The 13188-nt window shown below is 32.2% G+C and overlaps 1 pseudogene; it reads right to left on the bottom strand.

Annotated features, from left to right (window-relative positions):
* Nucleotides 1-11178: 11178 nt before the first annotated feature.
* LOC132715087 (uncharacterized) lies at nt 11179-12521 on the bottom strand (annotated as a pseudogene).
* Between the last annotated feature and the right edge of the window lie 667 nt (nt 12522-13188).

The raw sequence follows: 13188 nt of genomic DNA, 5'->3' as shown, positions 1-13188 counted from the left end.
TTAAGGAAATGAATTACTTTATTTGTTGAAGGCAAGTGGTGTTTCAAGTTAACAAATGGCTACCTAAACAGCCGTTCATCTGATTTGTGGGTTAATTTCTTTTTATTTCATTTCTGGGGTAAAAATAATAACAAAAATTGAAAAAAATCGTTCGGAATTTGGAGAAGACAGATTCCGGATCCGAAAGAACAAATAAAATTGGATTGGGGTTAGACATTTCGTTCGGATAAGAAAGGATTCCGGATTAGAAGGGTTCGGAATAGCAAGGCCCCACTTTGTTGAAGGCAAGCGGTGTTTCAAGTTAACAAATGGCTAGCAATACTCTTCTTATAGCCGCCGGTTTATCTTTGTTTTGTGAATATTTCTTCTTATTTCCATATCGCGGATAAAATTGTTTTAAACGATGTGTAACATAACGAACGAGTAAATATATTTATCAAAATATACGCCCAACGGGGGACTCGAACCTACGACCCTCAGATATCAGAGGTTCTTCAGCCTTATAAGTCTGATGCTCTACCGACTGAGCTACTATAACAAAATTTAAAGTCCAATTATGTCTCCTTACAAACACAGAGACACCAATTTTATTCAACTTGATTACCAGTCAACCGTTATAATCCGTAAGTCGTTTTTACTTGAAACGAAACGAAACCTCTCACATATAAGCCGGGCGCTTCATAACCCCCTTTAGATATCCTAACTGTATGATGACAGTTCGCGACAACGCATGCTTGACATCGTTTCAATTCGCCTATAAAATGATATCTTTTTCAGTTGTAAACATTACAAAAATATGAATAATAATAATTTTAACAACGCATGTTTTTTTGTAGAACTGTGAAGTCGAAATATTTATCCATATTACGACAACCAATTACTTAAATGATTTTAAGTCGTGTGAAGGCAAGTGTTGTTTTTACGTTAACAAATGACTATCAAAAATCAGACGCCAAACGATCGGTACATTGGAAAATAGTTTTAATTTCAAATTGACAATCTTCTTTTATTAATACTATGGCGAAAATTAGTTTTAAAATATTCAAATGAGTATAAAATCTTTCTTCATGCTAAATGGAACATACATTAGGGTAGTACACGTCTTGCACTATATCTATTTTAAAGAGTATTTAGATAAGCTAGAATCAGTGTAAAGTGTATTGAAATTGAGGGGCATTGGTTTAAACCCCAGAAGGGGCAACTGTATTTTCTTTTTTTGTTTCTTTTAAACATTGTTTTGTGAATCTCTCAGATCCCTTATGGAAGAAAAAAGTGTTTAATTTTAATTTTATAATTATCGTAGGTATTTATTTGCTAAATAATGCCAAATTTAATAGCAAATATGAGACCAGATATTTTCAAAGTTTAATAAAATACAGACTACACGATAAAAGTATTTTATATATTGCGAGACCAACCAATATACATTTAAGAAAATTTAGGCAAAATTTGAAAACAGCCCCTCATTGTAGAACATTTTAGGGATATTTTAAATAAGGCTTTTTACATAGGGAAAAGGTCAAATAAGTGTTTAAAGTGGGTGGGGAAGGGTTACATATTTATACATATTAAAAACATTTCGTTTAGAAACACTCATTTTTCTTGTTTAATTTGTTACTTGAGTGTTATCATTTGTTTTTTAGCAATGAGCAATAGGAAAATATTATTTATAATGATGATATTATAGATTATTTAGAGTTCCTCATTTCTGAAAAAAGCCCTTCTAATGGCAGAGTTTTAGTCCAGAAAAAATGTCAATAACTCAAAGACCACACGGTAAATTGTGTTTAAATTTTGCATACAGGTGACATTTAAGGAGTATAACTGTCCTATGTTGCCAATTTAACAGTTCCTTAATGTGCCAATTAAGTGTGTTTTACCTTAAACGATGAGTGAAGGTCAGGGGTGAAATATTCCTCTTAAACATAGTCGCTTATTTTGACGGGAAGTCTGATCAGGATCCATGCTGTTTGCTATCAGTTTCTCTACTTGTAAAATTGTTAGTAAGCGAACAGCATGGATCCTGATCAGACTGCGCGGATACATGCTGGTCACTATTGCACTATGTTGGTTTTGTCGTGACGCGGTCATATATACATGTATATCATGCCAAAAATGCCTTATATTTGAACAAGTTAATTACTTACACTACTTATGAAAGGCTCATTTTATAGAATCAGAAGATTTGTTTGGTTGGGTTTAACGCCTCACCAACACAGACTAGCTCATATAAGTAGAACGACCGACGTTCCGTGACAAAATTGGATAGCATTCTCACATGAAAAATCGGAAGATTTTGGTGCGGGCTGAACCTAAAGCGGTGAGTGGCATGTGGTTTGAAGTCAAAGATCATAACCTTCTGAGGATTTCGTTATCATAACTTGGGTCGGAATCAAACACAAAATTGCGTATTATAACAAAGTTATACAAAACGCCTAATTAATATCTTGTAGGCAAATGTTTGGAACATTTTGTACCCGACGCTATTTTCAAATCTAGATGAGAAAACGTAAAAATCCAATAATGCACATAGTGATAAAATAATGTCAATAACTTAACTGAGTGTTTGCTCGCTTACAGATTGACATAACAACTGGTATTTGTTGAACATTTTCGAGATATTTTCATATATATTTATTTAATGACAATTGAGCAAGAGGAGTAGCAAAACATTATTTAAATATACAACTAAGATATTAATCAAAGACACATATGAAATGTTTATACAAGAAATTACATCAGCTGAAATGAATAAATAATATGTAAATGTTCCATATATCCGATGAAACAGTGTAACCATCAACAGCAATAACTTTATGTTCAGCAGATAAATGTGTGCCGTTCAGGTTTGCAATTGTTAATCTGTATGCCGTAATATTTGTTTCATATCCTCTATAATTTGAATTAAATGAGTTTATATACTTTCCATTCTGACGGTTCCGCAACTTAAAACTACTTTCTCTTTTCGCAGCATGATGAGCAATAATATCACTTGTCTCCTCATGGTTCCTACGCCGAAAGAAAAAAGTTCTTCCACGAAGCGCAGCTAAATGAGATTTTCTAATAATACATCTACGGTGATTATTTCTTCTAGGCTTTCTGCAGAAGAGAAATGAATAGCATTGTGAGATGTGAGCGGTTCTGAGTGTAAACAAACCATACAAAATTGGATTTAAGGCAGAGTGAAGCATGAATATTATTTTGGAAATAGTTAATGCTTCCTCAGGTCTAATGTATAGTGACTGTATATTCTAATTAAAGAGATAATAAAATACGGCGTCAATCACACGATATTAGCAATAATCACTAACAATATCATAAAAACAACTTTTCTTCTTGATGCTGTTATATTATTTCTCTTCATTGACATTCGTGGCGACTCAACACGATTACTTGTAAACGTAGAAAGGGCTGTGTCATGACTATGTGATCCTCTATTCCAAATTACCATAGCAATAGCTCTGTAACAAAAAGTCATAATTCCAGCGGGACGTTATAGAATATAAAACGTCAAAAACGTGAAATAGAACTTTCTTGCCATTCAGAACTGTATCCTGCACTTAAAAGGTAGCTGTAGGTTTGTTTTGACTCACTGTAAACCTTTACCTGAACAAAAATAAAAACCTGAGGAATGGCGAACGCGAAGGCCATAAACCATGCCATGACAACTTTTGCTTTAATTTTAGGTCTTTGTGCTAGAGATTTTAATGGTCGAACAATCACCTGATACCGATCTATATTCATTCCAGTGAGTAAGAATATAGTACTTTTAAGTGTTACTACTTGGAAAAATAGAAGAAAGTTACATAAGAACGCGCCTAGTATCCATTGTTTAAAGACTGCTTCTAGAAGTTATGTTGTCATGGAAATAAATGCAACTGTAAGACCAGCAATTGCAAGATTTACAATAAAACTTTCACACGGTTTCTACGTCCCGTTCGTCTGTTATTTAATGATATTATCAAAACCAGATTTCCCACGATGGTTGTAAGCATCACAAACGGCATTGGTGATATTTTTAGCAATGATTCTCCGCTCCAAAATGTCACCACGTGATCATCGTCAGTATCGTTGTATTGTATACGTGTTCTACAATTTGAACTATCATTAGATAGTTTTGTGTCTTTACCTTCCATATTAGAACATATGGGTGGGTAAATATTGATGTTAATAAAACCTAAAATAGGAAAAAAACGATATGAACAATCAAGAAATTAATTCTGACGCTTATATTTCTGTAAAAATGTTCAAAATGTTCTTACTATATAACAAACTATTAGAAAGTTTATGTTATCAGTTCTTAAACAAGTTGCATAGTTTTACTTTTTTGTATAATATAGAGTTTATAAACAAACGGCTTACTTATATATGTGAAACAATGACAAAATAGGGTCTTACAAGTCGAGCTATACATACAACAACATCAGTACTAGTATGTTAATAGTTCCATAATGTTTTGCTTGTTTAAACGACATTGTCAATTTTCCAGGTGCCCCTTCGTGCATTATTTCAGGCACACGAGTTTAAACACCGAACTTTCGTGAGCTATCTGAATGCAAAATTCGTCTTTTTGTAGGGCCACATTCATTCATTCATCCGTCCGCCAATCCGTCCGTTGATTGATTGATTCATTCATTTATTTATACATTCATATAGACTTCATATGCATTGTCGTATTTCTGCTATCGTTATACGAGCAAAGAACATAATAAATGAATTAATTATTGAAAGGCATAATTCAATTTACTGTATGTTGGTTTTACGAGCAAATTTGTTTCCCTGTCTATCTTCATTATCCAAAGTGTCAATTTTACACATTTTATGCAAAATGTTTGTGCTAGTGATATTTGGTCGCATCTTAATTCTCCTTTACTTCTGAATCTGCATTACAATCCTTTAACGCTTTAAATACTTCTTCGATATTTTAATCTGATAATGCTTCTTCTTAAAAGACATTATAAATTATTTTGAAATATCCTTAAAGCATGTCACATTTATCACGACTTTTTCTTGTTTTCATCTTTCTTGAAAATGGTTTAAAGAAAGCAAAATGCATTAATGTCGCATCATTACTTACTTACTTATTTTTTGTATCATTGTTAATATAAACAGTGTGTTGACAGGTACATCGTAATAAAAATAATAAATGCGTAGTTTATCTTTTATTTAAAAGTATAACAAGCCAAATTAATAGTTATAGATCTTAAACTTTTCTTTTTTTCATGTTGAATTATTATCCTTGCTAAATAACGACTCAAACCAAAGTAATAATTAAATTTTAATGAATGAATGTGCGTCACTGTAAGACTATTAAATTAACAAATAAATATACAAGCAATACATGTAAGACTATTCAATTATCAGATAAGTATGCAAACATGCAATACAAGAAGACAATTCAATTATCAGATAATTAAACGAACATGCAATACAGATAATGTTGAACATAAATGCAACAAGCATAAATACCCGCCTATAACACTATACTTAAATGACATTGAATCACGAGCGTAAACAAATCATGCAAAGCATAGGATGCACAACAATTGATTATTGAACTATTAACAATAAATTAAATAACGAAATAATTATTAAAACACATTCTAACACTCACGTGATTTTGTCACTATACACAAAGAAGGAAAAAAACTGGTGTTAAACTGCCAATAAACACCCGTTAGGGACTACTTGTATATGTGCTGTTATGTTTTCACCCTCGATTGTATAGTTTACAAAGCATTTTAAAGCAACAATTAAAAGCATTTTTATTTAAATTTTCAGTTTGTATAATGATTTCTTTTCATACAATACCGAAATAATATCTCACATACACTAACACCACATATTAGATCCATATCAGTTAATAAATATTTTGACAAAACGGCGCCAATCCGTAAGCAGCGTAATGACGTCATCTTAAGTAAACAACTCATTCATAAACACGCTGACGTTATTTCATACAGACAAGAATCATAAATGGGGCACTGATGTAAACACAATACGACGTAAGTTTTTAATGTTGAAAACTTGATAAAATAACGTGTTTTTTCTTATTATTTCTGTTGTCTAATAATTTCTCTATCATCGCAACAGTAGGGTGCGAAAATCGAACAGCGTTATATAGGAAAATCGGCACCGGAAGTTATTTCCGCTTGAAAAATAACATTAGTGATTTTCCTTATTTCATCGTGTTAGAATCGAAATAACATCGGCCTGAGAGGTGTATATCGGCTATTTAACACCGGTTTTGTCGTTTTGATGCGACAAAATTAACCACTCAGGCCTACGGCCTTCGTGGTCAATTCCTACGCATCAAAACTCCAAACCGGTGTTAAATAGCCGATATACACCTCTCAGGCCGATGTTATTTCTTAAATATGAAATGAAATAAAGATGAAAGACAAATTAACAACATGAACATATGAATGTAAAAACAAAACGGGAAAAAAAAATAAATAGATAATAATAATAAAACAACTACACAAATGGGTTTGTTGAAGGGCGGGCGGGCAAAAAAGTTGTTCAAACAGTGACGCTTACGAACAAAAAATCAAGAAGTGGCGCGAATAACTGGCAGTGTCGTTAGATAAACTACCACGACCAATCAAAAAACGAGATATGAATATCCAATAAGAAAGCTTGTTAAATATTAGGCTAGAAGAAAATACTGACGAATACATAACAGGGAAGCTGTCGTCAATAATTAAATATTTTAAATATATTTAAAATAGTCCAATTATTATCCTTGCTAAATAACGACTCAAACCAAAGTAATAATTAAATTTTAATGAATGAATGTGCGTCACTGTAAGAATATTATATTAACAAATAAATATACAAGCAATAAAAGCAATACATGTAAGACTATTCAACTATCAGATAAGTATGCAAACAATTCAATTATCAGATAATTAAACGAACATGCAATACAGATAATGTTGAACATAAATGCAACAAGCATAAATACCCGCCAAACAACAGCCAAAATAAGCAAAGGCAAAGCAAACATAAATAAAGCACAAATTAACATGCAAACGAAATTAAACAGAAGTAGCCTCTTACCTAATAATCTTATACTGCCTTATATCTTAAGTCTACAACAAACAGAAATAAAATTGACAAAATATTATATGATACAAAAGACAAAGTATCAAGTAATCCTAAGAATTTTAACTGAACAACTAACGTGGTAAAGTGGAAATCACACGTAAGAAAAAATGCCTAAGACGATTGGAGCCTTCTGTGTTCAAATGAAGCCCACCATCTAATTTAGCAAATAAAAATCTTTTAACTTGACCTTTAAAACAAAATGGTCGGTATGATCTTATGAATTTAAAATTCAGATCTGAAGCCAAAACATCTTCAAGAAAATGATTTAATTCTTTGATTTTAATGTCTGTATCAGAATGATCCACCGGTCGAGGGAGAACAGAAGAAATAATAATCTTAATAGAATGATTTTCATGCCTAATAGATGCAATCAAATTGGCAAAATCAGAGCCGATAGAATGAATTGACTGTCGATTACTGATATTATTAGTGCCAACATGAACAATAATAAAGCTTTTGTCATACAAATCAATTTTGTGTTGACTAACCAAATAAGCTAATCTGCCAATAGTTGCACCAGGAAAGGACTGGATCTTGACTCCCTCGATCGGAGAAATATTTTTAATGATGGAATCTCCTATAATAACAACAGGACGAATTTCTGCAAAAAAAAAATAAATAAATAAAATAATAATAAATAAATAAATAAAAATAATACAAAGTAGAAAAATAAAATTGAGAAGAAAAAACAAAGACTAATAACAAAGAATAGGTGATGAAAACAAATAAAAATGTAGACAAAGAAGCGAAAAATATGATATGCTGATATTTGAATATCAAATCTATCCGGAAGGTTAAGACATCCTACCGACAATAGACAAGTTTCTCCGCAAGGACGAAACGCATAATCAATATTCTTTGCAATTCTACAAAATACTGCAATAAACTGTTAAAGCAACCTAAAATACTACAATCTGAAACAATAATTAAACTTTTCCTTTATAACTTAACAGGGTTTTACTAACAAAACGAGAAACTTTAATTTTATCTTTAATATCATATTGAATATATCTTTTGTAAGCATCAGAACGCCAATCACCCATTAGTTGGATCAAATCTGGTGGAATTTCTAGTCTAAATGCCAGAGTTGCAAAACCTCTTCTAAAAGAATAAGTGGAGTATAGTTTTGAATCTAAACCAATACCCTCAATATCTGAGCGCAGTTTAAGAAGAAACTTATAGTAGGTAACTGGCTTACTTGATTTCAACACAAATAAAGGAGAATGATTGGAAGCAGGAATGTGATTTATCATATTCTTATAAGCCTCAACAGGACACAAAACAGAACCAATTATTGGAGACAAAGGAGTGATAAGAATCCTTTCCCCAGCTTGAATAGTTTTAGTCCATTTCATAGAAACTAACAATGTACTATCATCAAAAGAAACATCCTTCCTAAGTAAAAATTTAGGCTCAGATAAATCCTTAGAACTAGTTGGAACGAGATTAGATTTTCTGGCCATTAAGAAAAAGGCAAAAAGAAATAAACACCAGAATGTGTAATTGTCAATACTAGAAAAGTCCAAAAAGGAATGAATACTCATCAAAATATCAGGAGTTATAGGTTCTGCTTGTTTAACTATGTGCGGAATGCTTTTAGCAATCCCCTTAAGAGACAAATTAAGCAAAAAAATGTTTATATGTTCAATATTGTAACCTAATAACAGATGGACAGATCTTACTCCACTGATATAATTTTTAATTGAATCTACAGATTTAAAGGACCTGCTAAGAAACTGAGCATATAGTTGCAATGTTTCAGTTGAAGTAGGTAAACTACAAACTTTAAAAAACAAACAAAACAATAAAAAAGATTCCCATTGAACTCGTAAGTTCCTACGAGAACCAACAGCATAAGCTCTTTTGTTGGATTTCTTTAAGTCCATTCTGAGTACTTCAAGATGATTCTCTGAAAACATATATACAATGAAGACTTTAAATCCACATTACCAATTGTTGACAAAATGAAACACAGACTCATCAACTTTCCACTCTAGCAAATCATATTCATTGGTTAACAACTTAAACTGTATTTCATGAATTGGATTCAAACCCCATCTTGATAAATGATCTGCTATTCGATTATGTTCGGAGGGTAAATGTTGTGCCTTAATTTCAAATTCATTAATTGCCGCAAAATAACAAATCTCTCTGAGACAAGACTGCAAAAAAGGACAACGTGATTTCCCAGTATTTAAAGTGATGCAGACTGACAAATTATCACAAAGAACTAAAATACGCTTGTGCTTAAAATTGCTTCCCCATAAATGGACACATACAACCAAAGACAACATTTCAAGGGCCCCAATATGTAACTGTTTTCCTAAAATAAAAGAAGGAAAAACAGAATGAAAGAAATTACCCTTCCAAAAACCACCACAAGATTCTAAACAAGAATCTGAAGAAAATATAGCATCTGGCTCTGACCACGAGCCCAGTGAAATCAAAGATACTCCATTATATAAAGGTAAAAATGTACCCCACCACAGGATATCTTTTGTAACCTCCTGAGGAATATCAAAAATCATATTACTGGGAGAACCATGCAAATCTCTTAACCAGTTTAACAACCGACTAACAAACACCCTACTGGATTTAACACAAGAGCCAATAAAATTCAGTTTACCCAGTAAGGACTGTACTTCCTTAATAGAGGCTTTTTCTTTATGTAACCAAAGTGAAAGAAGAATATTAATTTCTTCCAGTCTGTCTGGAGTGATCTCCATGGTCATTTCTGAAGTATTAAATAACACTCCTAAAAAGCTCATTACACTGGCAGGAGGACAGCTTTTATCTAAGGACTCTTCTATCCCACTATATTCTAAAACCTTTCCTAAAGTAGAATAAGCCATATGAGCATTCTCGGGTCTCTCAACACCTGCAAAATCATCCAGATAATTGAGAATACAAATACCAAAATTATATAAAATAAATGCTAAAGCGTTAGTCACCCTTTGACAAATAGCAGCAGCACTGCGTAAACCCATTGATAAAACTGTATCACAAAAAATATGCTTATCCCAAACAAATGATACTAGATTGTATTGTGAAGGACATATGCTTATTTGTCTATAAGCACGTCTTAAATCTTTTTTAAACATTAAACAACCTTGACCTTTGGCTAAAATAAGTTTAATAAAATCGTCAATCTTTGGAAATACTAAAGAAATAGATTCCCCTAAATATACATCTTTGTCAATGTAATCATTCACAGCATTGGAAGTAGAACTACTGAGATCCAAAATAACCCTTCTCTCAGAAACTGACTTTTTAGGAACAGAATTTAAGGGTGAAATCAAAAGATTATCATCAAACGGGTTATTTTTAAAAGGACCAATGACAGCTGCATGGCTTAATTCCTTGACCAAATATTTTTCAATTTCAACAGGAAATTCGGTAGCTCCTTTATAGTTCTTATAATGTGATACCTTTTTAGTTGGCTTTAACATATTTTCATCACCCTGGAAACCCAAAGGAAATCCAAACTCTAACAAGTCACAAACAAGTAAATCTTTGTAATCAAAATGCTTCAGACAAGTACGCAAATAATCAGTATTGATCCTGTCGTTTATTCTAATACGACACCTCTCAAAATTATATTTGCCTGACTGTTTAACAGCTTTATGAATTCTAACCTTATGTAAAGATTGAGAAACACTAGGGCCCTTTTTAATTTCCATACAAAGTGAACATTTATTTGTATGATTACAAATATGTGACTCTAGCGGACTTATTACCTTACTTCTTATTTGACTGGAATGTGAATTCATTTGATATTCTAACAATCTTGTAGATTTATTAGCACAAAGAAATTTTGGTAAAAAGATATCTTCTAATTTATTTTCATCCACAAAATTAGAATTTACATTACATTGTCACGCTAAAGTATGTGGACAGGAAGAAGAGCTTTCAGGATGTTGAAGTTTAACCTTATCTCTAATCCAACATGTGGCACAAATATGCTGAGCCATATGCATTTTTCCCCGAACAACAATCATGTGATTATGTTTTTGTTCGCATCTATTTCTTTGATATGCAGAACAAAACCATACTGGAGAACTGTCCGTGTCAGCAAATGGTTTGGAATATTGAGACGAAGGATATTTTTTTGGGTTTGGCGCCCTGCTGCAAAGAACTCTTACTAGAAGAGTAATTGAAATTAAATAATACTAATTCTAAATAAGTGAAATCATCATTCCAAGATTTAGAACCTAGTTCAATTTCCCTAAGGACAGCTGCGTAGTATGATTTTAATAGTTTAAAATCATGAGATGTATTCAAATACATAATTCTTTTTAAAAGAGCTAACCTTCCGGTTTGCTCAGAACCCTTTGTTTTGGGGTCCGAAATTATTTCTAATTCCCCAGCAACGAACAAGTTTAGATCTAAATTCTGAAAAGAAATATCATGACTAACAAATTCATATCGTAATTGTGAATGTGGATAACGCTGCTTGTATCTAATTTTGTCAGAGGATTTCTGAACAATACCTGACTTTTTACAAGATTTTTTATGCTTATTTACAAGTTTTTTCTTTTTATAACTTGACCCTTCAACAGATTCTTCTTCACTATCCGAACTGGATTCTACATTACTTGATGACGAAATGTCCGAATCACTGCTGTCATCCGAATATACTTCAGATTCACTGGAACTGAAGAGACCAATTTTTTTGGATTCCTTTTTTGCTTCCTTCTTGAGCTTTTTTAAGCCTCTCAAATCTTTAATTGTCAAATCTGACGATGAAATTTTATCTAAAAGTTCTGTATTTTTAACTGAATGTTTTGCTTTACATGCTTTACCTTTTAAGGCCTTGACCTCTGCCCTTTTCTTGTTCAATTTTATGCGGAGCTCTTACTTTTCCTGAATTTCTTCCTTCTCTAACTGTTCTAGTTCAGCCATCATCTGCAACATATCGTCGTCCTCGCTGACATTTTCTTCAACAAACAACAAGGAGGAAACGGACGAGGACTTTTTCTCAACTTTCACCGGTTGCTGAGTTTGTGAATTTTCCGGCTCTGGATCCGAATCTGCGTCCCCTTCGTGCATTTTTCGGTAATTTGGCCTGTTTCCTTTACGCAAATTTGACATATTGGAAATACTCTGGCTGCATACCAATTCTTCTCAAACAGAAGTAAATACCAAAAAGTTCAACAAAACTCGATTCTTCTAAGATGAAAAACTTTGGCAACAATTCTGCTCTGCTGCATACGACAGTTGAAAAGTTCACAATACAAATAAAATGTTCGTTACCCTCCTAGCCAAAAGGCTATGAAAGTTTGATCGAAAACTTCTTTAGCTTTTACATTTCAAACGAAGACATCATCTTGTACAATTGATAATTCAATTCTTTTTGTTACAAACTACTACAAAAAAGTTGTTCAAACAGTGACGCCTACGAACAAAAAATCAAGAAGTTTTTTTTTTTTTTTTTTTTTTTTTTTTTTTTAATAATTAAATTTTAATGAAAGAATCAAGAAGTAATTTTTTTCATGTTGCATAAAAAAATACATCAGAAATACCCCTTAAGAAAAACCACTGTTAGGAAACGTTTCATATTCCCTATTATCGGATTAACGTGAAGCGTAAAGGATTAGTTTTTTCCATCCACTTTTTGTAATGTTAACAGTAGATTAGCAAACGTGTCTCGTAATAATGTTGCAATACTATATTACTGATTTGTACATTACAAAAAGATAAAAGACTTACGTAAAACAGACTTATAAAAAAGCCAATCTGTCTTCACACGACCGTAAAACTGCACACATACTTATATCAAGGTTAACATATTCGGAATACATTTTATCATGTTTTTACTAAAATAAAACAAAACTATACTATGACAATAAAGATTCTTAATGAAACATTATAACATCATGATGCAAAGATGTCGTTAAAGAAAATAAAATAGTTATCTTAACGGGAATGATGTCCTCATACATTTTACATCTTTTTCGTTTTGTATGTATTGCTATTTGCTTAAAACGGAGAAAGAGCGGCATGAAAGTGAAAGTACGATAATGCACCTTTTTCTTACCCATTATAACATAAAGTATGATCAACTTATAATTTTACCTT

Source organism: Ruditapes philippinarum, unplaced genomic scaffold, assembly GCF_026571515.1.
Source record: "Ruditapes philippinarum isolate M1 unplaced genomic scaffold, ASM2657151v2 ctg5008_1_1_1_1, whole genome shotgun sequence".
NCBI lineage: Eukaryota > Metazoa > Mollusca > Bivalvia > Venerida > Veneridae > Ruditapes > Ruditapes philippinarum.
The sequence above is the reverse complement of the archived record's forward strand: the minus strand, read 5'-3'. Positions and strand labels throughout refer to the sequence as shown.